The sequence below is a fragment of the Equus caballus genome, chromosome 18 (genome assembly GCF_041296265.1).
Source record: "Equus caballus isolate H_3958 breed thoroughbred chromosome 18, TB-T2T, whole genome shotgun sequence".
Taxonomy (NCBI): Eukaryota; Metazoa; Chordata; class Mammalia; order Perissodactyla; family Equidae; genus Equus; species Equus caballus.
In genome coordinates this window covers 17,926,778-17,946,936 of record NC_091701.1, presented here as the reverse complement: position 1 = coordinate 17,946,936, position 20,159 = coordinate 17,926,778, and the positions used below count along the sequence as shown (strand labels likewise).

General features: G+C 39.9%; 1 protein-coding gene across 19 annotated transcripts in view; it reads left to right on the top strand.

The window, feature by feature from the left end:
- The window catches only part of NCKAP5 (NCK associated protein 5), a 918,003-nt gene that overhangs the window by 592,521 nt on the left and 305,323 nt on the right, over positions 1 to 20,159 (top strand). The gene's annotated exons all lie outside the window — the stretch shown is intronic.

Genomic DNA, 20,159 nt, shown 5'->3' with positions numbered 1-20,159 from the left:
GTAGAAGCAGATTTTAAATTGACTTCATTTATTCCCCCAGTTTTCACTCTCACTTGTTAAATCTTGACAAATTTCTCCACTTCAGAGTTTGTAGAGTGTAGCTCTAAGGATCAAGCCTGCCACTTATTGCCATATCCTGAATTGTGAGGATATTTTAAACAACGACTACTAGGTGAAGAGCAGTGAAACGTTAGACGTCTCCTTCCACTAATGCCATTGAGAAACCACACCTCTTCCATTTTCTTTGCCATTAAAACTTGGAAGGTTACAAAGTTTTGTGGAAGCACAGGCTGCTTTTCCATGCTTATAGATATTTACTCTAAAATAGTCTACATCAAAAACACATCTATCAATTGTCATGCTAAACGCTTGATAGCGTGTTCTTCAAAGGAAAGCAGACTTTGGAGGTGTTTGTTTGAAGATTCCCTGTTAGAGGGAACACATTCGTGGACAATTCAGAGAGCTCAGAGAGACCAATTGCATAGGCTGGCAATCAATTTGGCATGCGTGAAAAAAGGGTGACAATCAATATCTAGCTGGGAGGTGAGAGAAGAATCTTGATAATGAGAGCTCAGTCACCCAGCAGAGGGAGATAAGTAACATCCAACAGAGAGAGGCTGATGGGACCAACACGTGCTTGCTGTTCTTGAGTTTTGGCATTCAGTCACCTAGACATAACTGTGTACAGTCAGACAGGCAGGACAGGCAATCACTGAGGAGTAGTTCCATACTATATGTCTTCAATTCTGACAATGTACACATGGAAGACATTATATTAGCCCCTGGATCGGATTCTCTTCTCCTTTCTAGGCGTGCAGAGACTAAATTTAGCAGCTACTCCAGCAGTTAGTTGAGCCATGTGACTAGTTCTGGCCAAAGGCCTTTACACTGAAATGACAGTTCTGGGATGACGCAGTGAGGATCCCTACAATATTCTCGTGTCCCTTTTCCCAGCCATGGTGAAAGCCTCATGTTGAGAGACTAGAGGAGCCTGAATATTTGAGTTATTCCCTTGACAGGAAGGTCATAATATTTATCATCCAACCAGGACAATTTTGGAGTGCAAAAGGTGTTATTGGTAATTATGCCAGTACAATAGACATAAACTGGACTGTCGTGAGGAATTAGGACATAGAACCATCCTACCTATGGAGGACAATTGACTACTGAGGTGCCCAGACCTTGTCTCAACAACAAATTCACTTATTTTTCAAGTCACTGAGATGTAGGGGTCATTCGTTGCTCAGGCATAACTGACCTTATCTTGACTAATAGAGTAGGTTATTCTCCAAACCAACTGTCTGAAACTTGGAGAGAGGGCCTTTACCTCTTGTGCACTTTCTGAAACAAAGCAAAGAAGGTCAGTGCCTCCATAAAGTGTTAACTTGATTGGCTGCTGTTCCCAAGGAGCCTAGTCTCTGCCCTTCTCACGTCACCACCACCAAAAGATCTACAATTCGAGGGGCCTTGACTTCTGAAAGAACCGTCTTTAAAGCCAAAATAAAAGCAAGTACCAACTTATATAGCATTTTACATTTGTCTCATGGCATCCTCATTACATTTCTCTGAGGTAAGTAGGACTGGCTTGATATACCATTTTACAGATAAGGAAACTGAGGCTTAGAAGATGTAAGTGAATTATCCAAAGTTACATAGCTGTTGATGATATCTCCACCCAGATTCAGCTCTGCCACTTTAGGGAGTACACGGGACTGACATAAGCTGACTGGATTGTGGCCACAGGAGGCGAGACTGGGAGAGGATTTAGTAACACCGCTTTCCCGAATGTGCTATGGTTTGCAATATCTGCTTGCTTAAGAGAAGCCAGTCTGAAATATTGCAGATCACACGTTACAGGAAGCGTGTGATTTAAAGAGCAGGCCCAGTGAGGAATGCCCTGCTGGCATCTATGAGCCTACAGAGGCTGGTTTTGTGGATCCGTAAAGCATCTCTTTGCCGCTATTGCACCTTCTTTCCAAGAAAGTATGACACTGCAATTTGATCCTAACTACGGCCAGTTATATTTCCCTGCCCTTTTCCTACACCCCCATCAAAAACAATGGTGACAGATTAACCCCTGTCACTTACAGTGCTGCCTTGAACATTATTCCAATCCAGTGTGACTATTGGTTTGACCTAAGGTTTAATGACTAAATGCTTGTCCAGGTCCAAGAAAATGTCTTACCGATGTGGAAAATGAGAATCAGATTCAAGTTGAGTTCGCCAATGAGAATCAAGACTAGTCGTTTCATTCAGTTCTTCATTTTCTCTGAGTCAAAATGCCAAACAGGTCTTGCTGCATGACAGAACAGAGTGTGGTCAGTTCGGTATATTCTAGGGGGTTATAATCATCTGATGAGGAGCCGGTTACAACTGGAAAGAAAATGTATAACTACTCTGAAACATATGGTGAACCTCCTTTTGGGTACCTAACGTCATTACGTTGCTAGATTTAAACTTTGAAAAGCTTGGTGCATATTAAGAAAGAAATCTTGATTCTCCAGTCCATATTTTATTTTTCTTTGACCAAGGTAAAATTATAAAATTCTCATTTTTAAGAAGTGGGGAAAGTGAGGCCCAAGTTGCTACATTAGTTTTCTAGAACAAAACAGCCTCGAATTAAAATTTAATGTGTATTCTCATGACATATTAAGATATTTTTATTATTCCTGTCATCGGCAGCCAATAAGAATAAACATTGAGGACCAATAATAAATTAGCTTCAAAATTTCCACAACCTTCGAATACTGAGCTCTACAGATCTATCCCCCAAATAATACATTTATGTTAAAAGTAGTTGTTTGGCCATTCAAATTCCTCTTTGAGGGGGCAGCCTGGTGGGGTAGTGGTTAAGTTTGCACACTCTGCTTTGGCGGCCCAGGGTTCGCTGGTTCCGTGGATCCTGGGCGCAGACCTAGCACGACTCATCAAGCCACACTGTGGTGGCGTCCCACATAAAGTAGAGGAAGATTGCCACAAATGTTAGCTCAGTGACAATCTTCCTCAAGCTAAAAGAGGAAGATTGGCAATAGATGTTCTCTCAGGGCCAATCTTGCTCAAACCAAAAAAAAAAAAGAAAGTCCTTTTTGAGTGGTATCAGACTCAAAGAAGGTTTGTGCTTCAGACTACTCAAGAAAATAAAACTAAAAAAAGAATTAAATCTAGGTTTATTTGTGGAAATTTGTTATTTTGAAGAATTTTATTAGGACACATTACAAGACACTTTACAAGAAGTTAAATAGATGAGCTCATGAGACTGGACATAGGTAATTATATTAACTATTTTGTATTAAACTTGATAATCATATTAATTAATAATTATTGCATTAATTAAAACCTCAGCTGCCTTGAGGGAAGTAACCCATTTCATGGACCTCTTGTGGGTTCTTGGGAAATAGAGCCAACCCTGTCTTGCAAACGTTTGTTAACCGGACAGTGACAGTGAGGTAGGTAGACTTCTCTCTTCTGGCATTCACTGGCACACTTGGGATTCTCTCTCCCCTTCTCCCTCTGGGTGAGTGTGAACTCTCCAAACACATGAATCTATAAATGCAGTTTTGTATTCTGCCATTGTTGGGGAAAAACACTTGAGATTTGCTTGTTAACATTCAGGGGATTCCCTGCAACTCCGTGTGGAAAATGGGACTTCTCCCCTGAATGCGTGTCTCAGCTTCCCTGCCCTCTTCAAATCTGTCTCTCTCCATGCAATGAGCTCCCCATGCAGAATCAGCACAAGCCTGCCTAGGAGAAAATTTATGTGGCTTTCTGCTCACATCCAGATGGCCCTGGAGTGCATATGATGCAGTGATTCAAATTGGACTAGCACCTTTCGATCTGTTTATGAATGGTGTTGCATCCCCATGAGTGAATTAGAGCACTGTGGTTTCTGGGCAACGGTATTATTCTTGCAAAATTTGTGCTGAATTAAAAATATATATCATCTAGAAAGAAATAAGAAATCCCGACCCTCCAACATTTATCCAGTGTGAGTTTCAGTTTCAGTGCAGTTTTCAGTTATCTTCGCTGCAGATTTACTGTTCCTAACTGTTGCAGCGGGGTGAGCAAAGATTGGCTTAAGAACATCAAAGTTGCAGCCGACCTGGGGATTGTCCTTGCTTACACGCTTAGATGTGCTAGCTTCTAAGTGAGGAAACTCATTTTCTATGGAAACAAGTTGGGGCAGTTGGGCGGAACCCAGTTCTAAACCAGCAAAGTTTCCACGTGAACAGCTAGCTCGTGGAATTGAAAATTAGTCAGCTTTTCTTTTCATTTCCAAACTTGAGGAAAGCTTTGCACTGCAATTAAAATGGGGAAGTAGGACGGGTTTTTACGGAAAGCAATGGAAGTAGAATGGGAAAAAGAAATTTAAAAGCAAATGATATGGAAGGTTATGCAAACTTTGTTCTTCATTAAGATAATCCTCCTATCCTCCCCTCCCAGCAGTAAAGCAGAGGCTGTCTTGGCAGAGATGAGTCTGCCAGGTAGTAAAGGGTGTCCAGTCCAGGGACTGAATCTAGAATCCTGGCCTCGGTAGGATCATATTCTAACCATCTAGGCTAATTAGTTGCAGATGAAGCATATGGACTGTGGACTGTATATTCAATATGACACAAAGAGCAGGGAGTTATTTCTGGGAGATATTTGGTTTGCTTTACTAATGACCAGAAGTCCTGCCTCTTAACCACACGTGTCACAGGTTAAGACTTAGCCTCTCCAGTCTTGCTGGCACTTCTCACTTGTCACTACTTCTCTTTGACCATTTAGATCTACATGTAGGTCTGAGGGGAAATGAAAATGTAAGGAACCAGGGAATGAATGAATGAAAAAAGTTAGATTTGTTGAGTCACTCAAAAGCACTTTCTTGACTACCTATCCAGTAATAGTAGTTACGCTTAGTTGCTAGAGATAAACAATAAGGCAGAGTCACTGACATTGAGAAACTCAGAGACCGTTAATAAGATGCTATGACACTGTGATGAAGAAGAGCCAAAAGTGTTAAGAAAGCACAAACGGAGAGGGCTTCTCCCTTAGGGAAAGAAGAGGTCAGGGCTTGGGTAGTACTTTCTGTGGTATTTGGGTGGAATGGAGAGGACTCCAAGGACAGGGCATATTTTTTCATGAATAGCTGGTATTGAATACTTCAGTAGGTGTTTATTTTGCTCTAGCTTCTGATAAAAGCTATACTAAAAATAAGAGATGTCAAAGTGTATCACTGTGTGAACCTGGGTTTAGAAGAATCTTAATCTAATTGGGAGAAAAGATTAATTCAAGTACAGAGCATTTGGGAGTAACAAGAACACATTGATCGAGATGATAACAATATGGCGGAAAATGTTGATACACAGCCAAGTAAACACTAGCATGGTTTAAATGTTTGCTTGAATGCTGATGTGGCATAGTAGAAAAAGACTGCAAGTTTTGGAGTCAAATATTGCTTCCAAAATTGACCCTACTATTGTGAGCATTATGACCTTGAATGAGTTCTTTATTCTCATGGAACCTCAATTTCTGCATTTAATTAATAAATAAATGAATGAATACAAATGTAAATAAATAAAAATAAAAATGCAGATAGTAATACCCACCCTGTGGGCTTGCAAGGATTAAACCAAGGCAGTGTTTGCCATACAGTGGTTGTAACACAGTAATATATGTGTATATATATAAGTAATATATATATTTAAAATCTATATGATTTTCTATTTTGTCATTCTAAATACTAGAGCTTTTCTCTAGTTGTCCCTAGGAATTCAAAGAGAATAAAGGAAGAAATATTCAACTTCTGCAAAACAGGATTAAACAATAAGACAAAGCCATGTGAATATGCTATTGTCTTAAATAAAGATTGCCCAGGTTCCTTCCTTCTCCCTCCTTTAACATACAAAAGGCTAGGCAAATTGAGAGAACCCAGATCATAGAGCTTTCCCAGTGTGTAGGGAAAATGCTTCATTGTAATTTATTGACTTAGCCAAAGGCTTGGAGTTGGAAAGGAGCCAGACATGATATCTGAGAAGTAATGAGAAGGTACCCCTTTTCTAGAGCTAGAGACAGCTGGAAGAAGGACAGATATGGAGAGAGAAACAAAAGAGTGAAACTGGTACTTTAGATGGCGCATGGAGGACAGATGGGTGCTTGTATCACTGCTCCCCATTTAAGATTCTAGAAAAGGACCACACATCAAATGGAGCATGGCAGCCTCCACTTGGTGAGCCACTATGCTTACGCACAAAGGAGGCCCTGGGTTTACCTTTCCAGGCTGCCCTCAGATTCTATGTAGTTTAGAGGCTGACTAGAGAGCAAGTAGACCTATTTTGGGGCCTGCTGTGGCGGGGCAAGGGCCCCCTTACAGCAGTGTTTGGAGACAGACTGCCAAGTCACCATGCTGGGTGGACGTGGCCATCAAGATTCAGGGCACTGCAGCCAGCAGAAGCTAAGGGAGGGTCAGTCAGAGTGCCATTCATGCCACCAGGCTCTGACCAAGCAGAACAAACAGACTGGGAATAGCCTCAGAACCTTCAGACATAGAGCCAGAGGGCCAGCAACAAACCTGAGGACAAATGACTTCTCTCTAGATATGTGATACCACACCCAGTCTCACTCTTCTAGGAAGACCATGATCCACCCAATCAGACCTGCTTATGCCTAGGAGCCATCTATGGAAGAGAAGTGGTCTGCTCCTCTTCCACAGAGAGGCTAAATAATTTTATCCAAGAGACAAATGCTCTGCGTAAAAGAACTTTGTCAACAATTCATTATAAAAATTTTTAAACATGCAGAAAATTTGAAAGAATTCTATAGTGAACACCACATACCACCAACTAGATCCTACCACTCGTTTTTACTATACTTGCTTTATTACATATGTAGCCATTCAGCCATCCTGTCTCCATCCATCAATCTACTTTTTGGTGCATTTCAAATAAGTTGCATGCATCAACACACTTTACCCCAAATTATGTACAAACTTGGACATGTATATCATTAGCTAAAATTCCGTATTTGTCTACAGCTCTTTTTTTTCTTTTGAGATAAAATTCACGTATAATGAAATACATCAATCTTAAATGTAGCATTGGATAAATTCCAACAAATGCATACACCTGTGCAATCCAAATCCCTATGGAGATGCAGAACATTACCATCATCCTGGGAAGTTCCTTGTGTCCCTTCCCAGTCAATCTCTGCTCCACTCCCACCCCCAGGCAATCACCGTTCTTTCCATCGTAGAATAATTTTTCCTGTACTAAAATTACACGTAAATGGAATCATAGTATTTGGTCTTTTGTGTGTGGCTTCTTTCACTCTGTGTAATACTTTTGAGGTTCTTCCATATTGTGGCATGCATCAACTTATTCCTTTTGATTGTTGAATAGTATTACAATGTGGAAAATATATAACGCAATTGTTTATATATTTGCTTGTTGACGGACAGCTGTTTCACAATGAGTTTAAAAGTCCATTGAAAAATTCATCAAGTTAGACTAAGTGTAGGATTTAAACTAGGATTTGGGACAAAAGTTAATGTTACTCAGCATGTGGTGGGGAGGGGTTCAGAAAAAGATTAGTTTGGTTAAATACAAAATAAATGAATTATATTTTCTTAGAATATCCCAGTTGCAGTGTGCTTAAACTTTTTTTTTTTTTGAGGAAGATTAGCCCTGAGCTAAAATCTGCCACCAATACTCCTCTTTTTGCTAAAGAAGACTGGCCCTGAGCTAACATCTGTGCCCATCTTCCTCTGCTTTTTATATGTGGGATGCCTGCCACAGCATGGCTTGACAAGCAGTGTGTAGGTGTGCACTTGGCATCTAAACTGGTGAACCCTGGGCCACCAAAGTGGAACATGAGCACTTAACCACTGAGCCATGGGGCCGGCCCCTGTGCTTAAACTTTTTAAGCCTACTTATAGGCCTCCAATGAAAGAGAGGTAGTATTTTCTTGTAAGTATTTTTATTTTTTTCCAGTACATATAGGAAGTTCACTTGTCCTCCTATAGCCATTGACCTTGCTGGATGAGAACCGTTCTCCATATGGGGTCATGTTGTGCCATGATTTCATAGGGAGAAAGCCTAAAGGGGGGGAGTGGTGCTGTAATGACTCAAGAGCCTCTCCTTTCTTTTTAATGAACCAAATCCCTGTCTTTAAAATTAAGTTTAATCATGGTGGTACCCTCGCTTGAAATCGATCCACTGTCTCAAATTGAGAAAATTGGGAGTCAAATACAGTGAAGCATAGGAAAAATAATTTGCAAGTCACACCATCAGCTCTTGACAAACCTCACAGTGTAGATGAATAAAAGAGCGACTGGCACGTACGTTTGGCAGAAGTGGATGGGTTGTGGTCTTGCAGCTTCTCCCATACGAGAATGTGAGGGAATATTGAGTAATTTCATTATTTATGTCATTGTTAGTTTGTTATGTGGTTAATCAGCAAAAACAAGTGTTAAAATATTTCTTAAAACAAAAATATGACTCAGTTCAGCTTTCAGTTCAAAGAACCCCATCAGTTACCAGTTTGAGTCAAGGAGAGTGGCTTCTTATTTTGTGTTTATTTTGTTCTATTTCTGTCAAAAATGAAGTTATTTTAAACTGAATATCTGATCATAGGAGTCAGATCAGAACACTTCAGAAGTGTTCAAAAAAGAACCCTTCAGTATAATGTTCTGATCAGTTCCTAGAGTGTCATTAAGCAAAATAGAGGGCTAGATTTGGGAAGGAAAGAAGGGAGGTGGAACAGTCCACATTCCTTTATGCACTGTTAGAACAAACAGCTTCTCCAGTACCCTGGGATCATGGTTTGTGGGTTTTTTTCTGAGGAGCATCAGCCCTGAGCTGACATCTGTGCCAATCCTCCTCCATTTTTTTTGTGTGGGACACCTCCACAGCATGGCTAGTCAGTGGAGTAGGTCTGCGCCTCGGATCTGAACCCAGGCAGCTGAAGCAGAGCGCACGGAACTTAAACCACTTAGCCACAGGGCTGGCCCTCATGTTTTCTAATAGAATGCTTATTATTGAATAAGTCAAGGTCTTCAGCACCCAAATGATATTCTCTGATTGTAAAGAGATCTCCTGATAATATCAGGCCCTGAATGATGAAGTGATTTTCTACCTTGAAAGGACTCAGAAAGCCACTCTCTTTTAGCATTTACTTCCAGAAGGATCTTCCTTTGGTGTCTAGGGAGACCCTTTCTGCAAGACATTGGATACAGATCCCATGACAAATACCTCAGTCATCTGTTGTGCTCTTATTTAATGCCCTATTTTCCGAACTTTAAGTTAGTGACCTCTTTAACAAAAAATTTGTTTGTTTGTGTTTTTTTGCTTCCCCCTAGAGGAAATACTATAGTAAGAATTTGTTAATTAAATATATCCTTTAAAACATGGAATCTATTTTTTTTATTTTTTTAGTTGCAGTAACATTGGATTATAACATTATATAGCTTTCAGATGTACATCATAAGATATTTTGAATTCTGTGTAGATTACGTCATGTTCACCACCCAAAAACTAATTATAGTCCATCCCCTCACATGTGAGCCTAATCACCCCTTTTGCCCTCCCCCCACTTCCCCCATGGTAACCACCAATCCAATCTCCATTGCCATGTGTTTGTTTGTTGTTGTTTTTATCTTCTACTTATGAATGAGATCATATGGTATTTGACTTTCTTCCTCTGAATAATTTCACTCAGCATAATACCCTCGAGGTCCATCCATGTTGTCACAAATGGCCAGATTTCTTAATTTCTTATGGCTAAGTAGTAGTACATAGTGTATAAATACCACATCTTCTTTATCCATTTGTCCCTTGATGGGCACCTAGGTTGCTTCCAAGTCTTGGCTATTGTGTATAATGCTGCAATGAACATAGGGGTGCAGGTATCTTTATGCCTTTGAATTTTCAAGTTCTTTGGATAAATACCCAGTAGTAGGATAGCTGGATCATTTGGTAGATCTATTCTTAATTTTCTGAGGATATGCCATACTGCTTTCCATAGTGGCTGCACCAGTTTGCACTCCCACCAGCAGTGTACTAGGGTTCCCTTCTCTCCACATCCTCTCCAACATTTGTCGTTTCCTGTCTTGTTAATTATAGCCATTCTGAACAGAATGAGGTGATATGTCATTGTAGTTTTTTTTTTTTTTTAAGGTTTTATTTTTTTTCCTTTTTCTCCCCAAAGCTCTCTGGTACATAGTTGTATATCCTTTGTTGTGGGTCCTTCTAGTTGTGGCACATGGGATGCCGCCTCAGCATGGTTTGATGAGCAGTGCCATGTCCACACCCAGGATTCAAACTACTGACACACTGGGCTGCCTGCAGCGGAGCGCGAGAACTTAAGGACTCAGCCTCGGGCCCAGCCCCCTCATTGTAGTTTGATTTGCATTTCCCTGATAGCTAATGATGTTGAGCATCTTTTCTGTTGGCCATCTGTATATCTTCTTTGGAGAATTCTCTGTTCAGATCCTTTGCCCATCTTTTAATTGGATTGTTGGTTTTTTTGTTGTTAAGCTGTATGAGTTCTTTATATATTTTGGATATTAACCCCTTATCTGTTATCTGGTTTGCTAATATCTTCTCTCCACTGTTAGGTTGTCTTTTTGTTTTGTTGATGGTTTCCTTTGCTGTGCAGAAGCTTTTTAGTTTGATGTAGTCCCGTTTGTTCATTTTTTCTCTTGTTTCCCTTGCCTGGTCAGACATGGTACTTGAAAATATGCTGCTAAGACCGATGTCAAAGAGAGTACTGCCTACGTTTTCTTCTAGAAGTTTCATGGTTTCAGATCTTAACATTCAAGTCTTTAATCCTTTTGAGTTGATTTTTGTGCATGGTATAAGGGAATGGTCTACTTTCATTCTTTGGCAAGTGGCTGTCCAGTTCTCCCACCACCATTTATTGAAGAGACTCTCCTTTCTCCATTGTATGCTCTTGGCTCCCTTGTCAAATATTAGCTGTCCATAAATATGTGTGTTTACTTCTGGACTATTGATTCAGTTCCATTGATCTGTGTTTCTGTTTTTGTGCCAGTACATGCTGTTTTGGTTACTATGGCTTTGTAGTACTTTTTGAAATCAGGGAGTGTGATACCTCCTGCTTTGTTCTTTTATCTAAGGAATCCTTTTGCTATTCGGGGTCTTTTGTTGTTCCATATAAATTTTAGGATTCTTTCTTCTATTTCTGTGAAAAATGTTGTTGGAACTTTGATAGGGGTTGCGTTGAATCTATAGATTGCTTTAGGAAGTGTGGACATTTTAATGATGTTAATTCTTCCAATCCAAGAGCACAGAATATCTTTCCATTTCTTTGTGTCTTCTTCAGTTTTTTTCAACAATGTTTTATACTTTTCAGTGTGCAGATCTTTCACCTCTTTGGTTAAGTTTATTCCTAGGTATTTCATCCTTTTTGTTGCAATTGTAAGTGGGATTGTATTCTTAATTTCTCTTTCTGCTACTTAGTTGTTAGTGTGTAGAAATGCAACCAATTTTTGTACATTGATTTCGTATCCCGCGACTTGACTGTATTCCTTTATTGTTTCTAAAAGTTTTTTATTGGATTCTTTAGGGTTTTCTAGATATAAAATCATGCCATCTGCAAAGAGTGACAGCTTCACTTCTTTTCCGAAGTGAATCCCTTTTATTTCTTTTTCTTGCCTGATTGCTCTGGCTAGGACTTCCAATACTATGTTAAATAAGAGTGGTGACAGTGGGCATCCTTGTCTGGTTCCTGTTCTTAGAGGGATAGCTTTCTGATTTTCTCCATTGAGAACGATATTTGCTGTGGGTTTGTCATATATGGCCTTCATTATGTTGAGGTATTTTCCTTCTATAGCCATTTTATTTAGAGTTTTTATCAGAAATGGATGCTGTATCTTGTCAAGTGCTTTCTCTGCATCCATTAAGATGATCATGTGATTTTTATTTTTCATTTTGTTAGTGTGTTACATAACCTTGATAGGTTTGCAGATTTTGAACCATCCCTGCATCCCTGGAGTGAAACCCACTTGATCATGATGTATGATCTTTTTAATGTATTGTTTTATTCAATTTGCTAGTATTTTGTTGAGGATTTTTGCGTCAATGTTTGTTGGTGATATTGACCTGTAATTTTCTTTTTTCGTGTTGTCCTTGTCTGGTTTTGGTATCAGAGTAATGTTGGCTTCATAGAATGAGTTAGGAAGCCTCCCCTCCTCTTCAATTTTTTGTAAGAGTTTGAGAAGGATAGGTATTAAGTCTTCTTTGAATGTTTGGTAGAATTCACCAGGGAAGCCATCTGGTCCTGGACTTTTATTTTTTGGGAGGTTTTTGATTGCTTTTTCCATCTCCTTACTGGTGATCGGTCTATTCAAATTTTCTACTTCTTCTTGGTCCAGTTTTGGAAGGTTGTATGTTTCTAAGAATTTATCCATTTCTTCTAGATTATCCAATTTGTTGGCGTATAGCTTTTCATAGTATTCTCTTGTTATCTTTTGTATTTCTGAGGTGTCGTTGTAATCTCTCCTCTTTCCTTTCTGATTTTATTTATTTGAGCCATCTCTCTTGTTTTCTTGGTGAGTCTAGCTAAGGTTTTGTCAATTTTGTTTATCTTCAAAGAACCAGCTCTTGGTTTCATTAATTTTTTCTATTGTTGTTTTGGTCTCTATTTCATTTATTTCTGCTCTGATTTTTATTATTTCCTTCCGTCTGGTGATTTTGGGCTTTGTTTGTTGTTCTTTTTCCAGTACCTTTAGATGCACTTTTAGATTGTCTATTTGGGATTTTTCTTCTTTGTTGAGGTAGGCCTGAATTGCTATAAACTTCCCTCGTAGAACTGCTTTTGCTGTATCCCACAGATTTTGGCATGTCGTATTTTCATTTTCATTTGTCACCAGGAATTTTTTGATTTCTCCTTTGATTTCTTCATTGACCCAATCATTGGTCAGTAGAATTTTGTTTAATCTTCACATTTTTGTGGCTTTTCTGGTTTTCTTCCTGTAGTTGATTTCTAGTTTCATATCTTTGTGGTCAGAAAAGATCCATGGTTTTATTTTGAACTTCTTAAATCTATTGAGACTTGTTTTGTGGCCTAATATGTGATCAATCCTGGAGAATGTTCCATGTGCATTTGAAAACAATGTGTATTCTGTGGTTTTTGGGTGGAATGCTCTGTATGTATCTACTATGTCCATCTGATCTAATGTGTCCTTTAAGACCAGTGTTTCCTTATTGATCTTCTGTTTGGATGATCTATCCATTGGTGTGAGTGCCGTGTTGAAGTCCTCTACTAGTATTGTGTTACTCTCTATTTCTCCTTTTAGGTCTGTTAATAATTGCTTTATACATTTAGGTGCTCCTATGTTGGGAGCATAGATATTTACAAGTGTTATATTTTCTTGTTGGATTGTTCCCTTTATCATTATGTAGTGCCTGTCTTTGTCTATTGTTACAGTTTTTGTTTTAAAGTCTATTTTATATGATATAAGTATTGACTCCCACTTTCTTTTCTTTGCTATTTGCATGGAATATCTTTTTCTATCCTTTCACTTTCAGTTTGTGAGTGTCTTTAGGTGTGAAGTGTGTCTATTGTATGCAGCATATACATGGATCCTTTTTTTTTTATCCAGTTGGCCATCCTTTGGCATTTGATTGGAGCATTTAGTCCATTGATGTTTAAAGTAGCTATTGATAAATATGTATTTATTGCCATTTTGTTACTTTTTTTCCTGGGTGTTTTAGTAGTTCTTCTCTGTTCCTTTCTTTTTCTCTTGCTCTCTTCCCTTGTGGTTTGATGGCTATCTTTAGTAATATGTTTGATTTCTTTTGTCTTACTTTTTTGCTTGCTTATTATAGGTTTCTGATTTGTGATTACCATGAGGATCCTTTTTAATATTCTATGTATATAACAGTATATTGAGTTGATAGACTCTTTAGCTTGACCTCTTTCTAAAAGCTCTTCCTTTTCACTCCTCTCCTCCCACATTTTATGGTTTTGAAATTACACATAGTCTCTGGTTTAGTGTGTGTCTATCCATTACCCTCTTATCATTGAAATAGGTAATTTTAGTACATTTTTCTTTTAACCGTCATATTACCTTCACAGGTAGTTGATCTGCTACCTTTAGTATATTTTTACCTTTACAAGTGATTTTATTGCCCAGTTTTTTGTTGTTGTTGTTTTGTTTTTTTTGAGATGTATATATATTTTATCTCTATTTGTGGTCGTTGCTTTCCCACTTAAATAAGTCCCTTCAGCATTTCTTGCAGAACTGGTTTCTTGGTTATAAACTCCTTTAATTTTTGCTTGTCTGGGAAGCTCTTTATCTCTCCTTACATTCTGAATGACAACCTTGTTGGATAGAGTATTCTTGGTTGTAGATTTTTTCCTTTTAGCACTTTAAATACGTCATGCCATTCTCTTCCCGCCTGTAGGGTCTCTGCTAGGAAGTCTGCTGATAACCTGATGGGCTTCCCTTTGTATGTCACTTGTGGCCTTTCACTTGCTGCTTTTAGGATTCTCTCTTTGTCTTTAATTTTGGAATGTTTAATTATAATATGTCTTGGTGTGGACCTCTTTGAGCTTATCTTGTTTGGATCTGTCTGTGCTTCCTGAACTTGGATGTCTGTTTCCTTGCTCAGGTTAGGACAACTTTCATCTATTATCTCTTCAAATAAATTTTCTGTCCCTTTGTCTCTCTCTTCTCCTTCTCGGACACTTATAATCCGAATGTTAGCATGCTTGATATTGTCCCAGAGTTCCCTTAGACTGTTCTCATTCTAATTCTTTTTTCTTTTTTCTGTTCAGCTTGGGTGGTTTCCTCTAGTCTTTCCTCTAGCTCATTGATCCGTTCTTCTGTATCCTCTACTCTGCTATTGAGTCCCTCTAGTGAATTTTTCATTTCCAGTATTGTATTCTTCATTTCTGATTGTTTTTTTTTTAAATATATCTTCCAGTTCTTTGCTGATGATCTCACTTTGTTCATTCAGTCTTCTCCCAATATCTGTGAGCATCCTCATGATATTTTGTTTGAACTCTTTGTCGAGTAGGTTGCTTATTTCTGTTTCATTTAGTCCTTTTTCTGGAGTTTTGTCCTGTTCCCTTGCTTGGTAAGTATTCCTTTGTCTCCTCATTATGCCTCCTTCTCTGTGCTTATTTCTATGTATTAGGTGAGTCGGCTATGTCTCCTGATCTTGTAGAAGTGGCTTTATGTATGAGATGCCTTTTGAGGCCCAGCAGTGTGCTTCCCTCTCATCACCAGTCCAGAAGATGCAGGAGTGACCCCTTTGTGGGCTACTTGTGTCCTTCTGCTGTGGCAGGGTTGCTCCCACTGCAGGTACCCAGGGAGTCTAGTCTTTCCTTCCCTGGCCAGCTGTTTGTAAATCCAGTTTGGGGAGCCTCAGCACCGTTGGCTAGAAAATCTATCAGCATAGTCCTATTGCAAATTTCCTCTTAATTGGCTGATACCCAGTGTAGCTGGTTGCTAGGCCCAGGGGCTTACAGTTGCAATACGCCTCAGGCCTACAAGGCTGTTGTCAGTTCTCTTAGGAGTGCAGCTGAGTGGGGCTAGCCCTAGGCAAGGAGCGCTCAATTGTTTCAGGCTTTGGAAGGTGGGACTGATCCTTTTTATGGCTATTTGTGAAGCACAGGTCTGCTGCTGCTGCTAAGCCTCACCCCCCACAGGACCACACACCACAACACAGTCCTGGTCCATGCATACTTCTCAACCCCCTGGAGCATACCCCAACACTGCACTGCAAAGGCTCCCACCCCTCCACCAATGCCCCCCACAGTTCACCTGGTCCTCACACAGGCCCTGCTGTACTCAGGCAGACACCCTTGCCTGCCTGTAGAGGATCAAGGCACCCAGTAAATGCAGGCTGAAAAGTAGCCTGAGGGCTTGCTGTTAGATGGGGTCAGTCCCTAGGGCGGGTTGCCTGCCCTGGCTGAACTGGATTAAATCTGTGCTCTAGTGGGCTTGGCAGAACCCTGGGCTAACAGGCCAACGGATGAACCTCAATGGTGCTCACCGGGGTCTGTGTCAGCACATCTGTATCAGTTCAGAACAATGGCCCCCACCAATGTCTCAGTCTCCGGAGAGGTCCCTCCTCTCACCAAGATGCCCCCAGAGCCCACCAGGTGAGTCTCGTTTCACCAAAGGACTGTCAGACTTCTCTCTGGTGATTTTAGGTTGCTGCAATGAGTGAGTTTGTGCATGGGCCCTTTAGGACCCAGATCTTTTCGGCTTTTGGCCAATAGCTTTTCTGGGGGTATCCTCGCTGCAGTTAATAGCCAGCAAAGACAGACAGTAAGACCCCCGTCTCAGTTGGGCTGAGTCTGAAGGATGCTTATAGCTGTATCGGCCCCTGCTCCAGACCTCACTCCTCCAGGGAGGGCTGCTTACCTTAGGGTGGCTCCCACCTGGCCAGCTGAGAAGCTCCGCTGCTCCCAAAGGTGGCTTTTTTCCTCTCCGGCAGGAATTACTGCCTCTTCTGCCTTAGTCAGGACTGTCCCTTGTTGTGGGGGTTCTTTTTATCCAGTTTTCAGTTTTCAATCCGGGGTAATTTTTCCACAAATAGTTGTAACCTGGTTGTGTTTGTGGGAGGAGGTGAGTTCAGAGCCTGCCTACACCGCCATCTTGACGAGATCTCGGAATCTATTTTTAATTAAATGAAATTCCTACATTTATATCTATGTTACCTGAAATATACTATTTGCATATAAATTTGGTTTATTTTTTCTGACTTGTGTAGGACTTACCTTTCTAAATATACAGTAGGACTTATTACATCTCACTAAGTATAATTTCGACCTATATATATTTTTAGTTATGACAGCTACCTGACCAGTATTTAGGGGAAGAAAGGGCTTAGTCTCAGGTTGAACAAAAGGAAAAAAGAGAACTAGAAAACATTGATTAAGGTCACTGTTTAACAGTAAATTGCATGAATCAGTAACTTTAAAAAAAAAACCCTCTGCCCATGTCTGACCTGAAGAAAGAAATTGGCTTACTTTTAGTCGCTTTTGGGAAACAGATGGTGGAATTGTTCTCTGTGCAGACTAGTAATGCAGTTGCTCATACATCAGCTATCAAAATAATAAAATGAAGTAGAATGTCATTGGGCATCAGACAACAATGGATGATGCTTCACAGTCTTTGATTTTCAGGAAAATAAATAGAGAAGTTTGCTAAATGAGAATTAAAAAAAACGAAGATGTCATCGGGGAATAAGTAATGGTATATTCTCAGCAGGTTCAAAATATTTTCTCTGTGACCAGATTCATGAAGGTTATGAAAAGATGAGACAACTTAATTTTTTACCCAGAGTTGATATGGGTCCCTGCAACTCTGTTCCAAGCTGTAGCTTAGAAATGTAATTGGTTTTAATTAATCATGAAGTAGTGCCAGGAAAGTATTCACAGTATTACTGTGGGTCTGGGCTGCCTGAGATTCTGTTTAACAGCTTCCTATCGACACTCTTTTTCCTTTTTTTTTTTTTTTTTAACTATAAAGTCAAGAAGAATGAGGGAGGGGCCGGTCTGGTGGCACAGCAGCTAAGAGTGCACATTCTGTTTCGGTGGCCCAGGGTTCGCTGGTTCCAATCCCGGGTGCGGACATGGCACCACTTGGCACACCATGCTGTGGGAGGTGTCCCACATATAAAGTGGAGGAAGATGGGCACGGATGTTAGCTCAGGGCCAGCCTTCCTCAGCAAAATGAGGAGGATTGGCAGTAGTTAGCTCAGGGCTAATCTTCCTCAAAAAAAAAAAAAAAGAGAAGAATGAGGGAAAGCTGAACAGATAGTTTTCTTTTTGATCACCAACTTGGGCATAGAACTTTTAATTATACAGAGAGATAATTCAGCAAGACAGGCACTGAGACAGAGTTGTATTTTAAGTTGTTAAAAAAGAAAAGACAAGATTTTATTTTAACTGAGTTCTAATTATTGGGCCATATTTAAGCCAAATGTTTATAAATGAATGAAATAAGGATTGAAATAAGAAAGACCTCCAGCCTCTGTTCTAAGGTTGGAAGAAAGTAGACTAATATTTAAAAAATGAGAGGCTAGTCCCTGATCTGTCATACACAAGCTGAGTGGTCTTGGGCAAGCCATCACCAGTATCATTACTTTTCTTGTTTGTGATCAATTTGGCAAACATTGTGGAAAATCCACTACCATTCAAGAGATTGTCTCTGCTTATAAAAAATGAAATAGAATAACAGAACTTGGCTCTGATCACTTATTTCAGAATTCGTGACTTCTTCACACATATTTTTTGCACATAAACCTAGTTTGTCTCTTCTAACAGATCTTAAGTTCTCCCCAGGTCAGCAATGATGGTGTTGCCTTCTTGGGTTCAGCATTCAGTAGGTGCTCACCAAGATAACTCTGAGATAGGAGTTGTGACTCTTCATTTAAAATCACTTTCCTGAATGTCATTAAGGCCTGGCAAAAAGATGCTGCTGTCTTTACAGAGAGTAAAAGTGGTTTAATCCTAACTCCCTGTCCAACTAACAATGATCCCATGAGTAAGCTCTAACCTTCTGTGCCTCGGCTATCCTATCTACCACATAGAGAAAAAGATATTTTAAAAGTATATTATAATGATTAATAGATGAGAGAGTTCTTTGACAAGTTAAAAGTGGTGTTTAATTTTATTATCAATAATAATATAAGATTTGTGAAAACATAGGGACCAGATTTTGCCTTTCTGCCTGGATGCACAAAGAGGTGTCTTGTATAAATGTGTGGTCACAAATCATTCTTTGAGCACTCGTAATCAGTGTCCACCATCTTCTTGAAATCCTACATGGGTCCTGGTGGCAGCCCCTGTGAAGACAGAATTCCCCAGTTATAATCCAGGTTTGGACTGGCTCGGTTGGTCTGCAATTTCTTCACTCTGTGCTAAGTAGTTACATGTCATATGAGAAAGGTTGGCATTTTGAACCACGCTACTTTGATTACTTAAATGGTCTTGCCACTTCAGGGAATTGGTAGGCCCCCTAGAGGCCTTAATTTGCCATGCTAGAAACCCTCAGTAAGAGAGAGAAGCTGGATCAGCTTGCTTTCCCACACAACTCTCTTAAACTAGTGTCATACTGAGCCTCTAAAATACATGCTTGTGGATGGGACTGGAAGAGACAACCAACTCAGATTCTAATCATGAGAGCACTGTATCTGGTGCATTTAATTAGCCATCCTACTCTCAGAGTTCTGGTCTGTGAATCCTGATGGATGGACCCCATGGGCAGGTCATTCAAACTCAGTTTGAATATACATGGCAGATGCCTGGGACAGAGTAAGTACTGAGTACTTTTTAAAATGAATTAACAAAGGATTCATAAAATGTCTGCTGAGTACCTATTTTATCCCTAGTTGAGGGAGACACATAAGAAATATATGACATGGTTCTATAGCAAATATTATAATTCAGAAGACAAAACTTTGAGCATTAAAGTGGGGAGTTTTTTTGTTTTTTTGTTTTTTCTTGAAGAAGATTAGCCCTGAGCTAACATCTGTGCCAATCTTCCTCCACTTTATATGTGGGTCGCTGCCATAGCATGGCTGATGAGTAGTGTAGGTCCAGGCCTTGCGAACCCAGGCTACGAAAGCAGAGTGTGCTGAACTTAACCTCTATACCACACGGCTGGGCCCTAAAGTAAGTGGGGAGTTTTTCTTCTTCTTCTTCTTCTTCTTTTTTTTTTGATGAGGAAGATTGGCCCTGAGCTAACATCTGTTGCCAATCTTCGTCTTTTTTCTGTCCTCCCCAAAACCCCAGTACATAGTTGTATATCCTAGTTGTAGGTCATTCTAGTTCCTCTATGTGGGATACCACCACAGCATGGCCTGATGAGTGGTATGTAGGTCTGCGCCCAGGATCTGAACCAGCGAATCCCAGGCCACCAAAGCAGAGTGTGTGAACTTAACCACTTGGCCATAGGGCCGGCCCCAAAAGTGGAGAGTTTTTAAGTGATGGAATGAATGATTTAAAGTATAGAGATCTAAGAATTCAAAGAAGTGGGGAACCAATGAAGAAGTTTCTTAGGAAGTGAAACTTGAGGTGAGTTTTGAAAGATGGATGGGCTATGAGAAGATGAAAGCATGTTGGAATTCTAAGAAGTAGTAACAACATGAGACAGTGTCTGGAAATTGATGTGTGTGTTTTATTCTACTTTTGGGCAATGTGGGGGG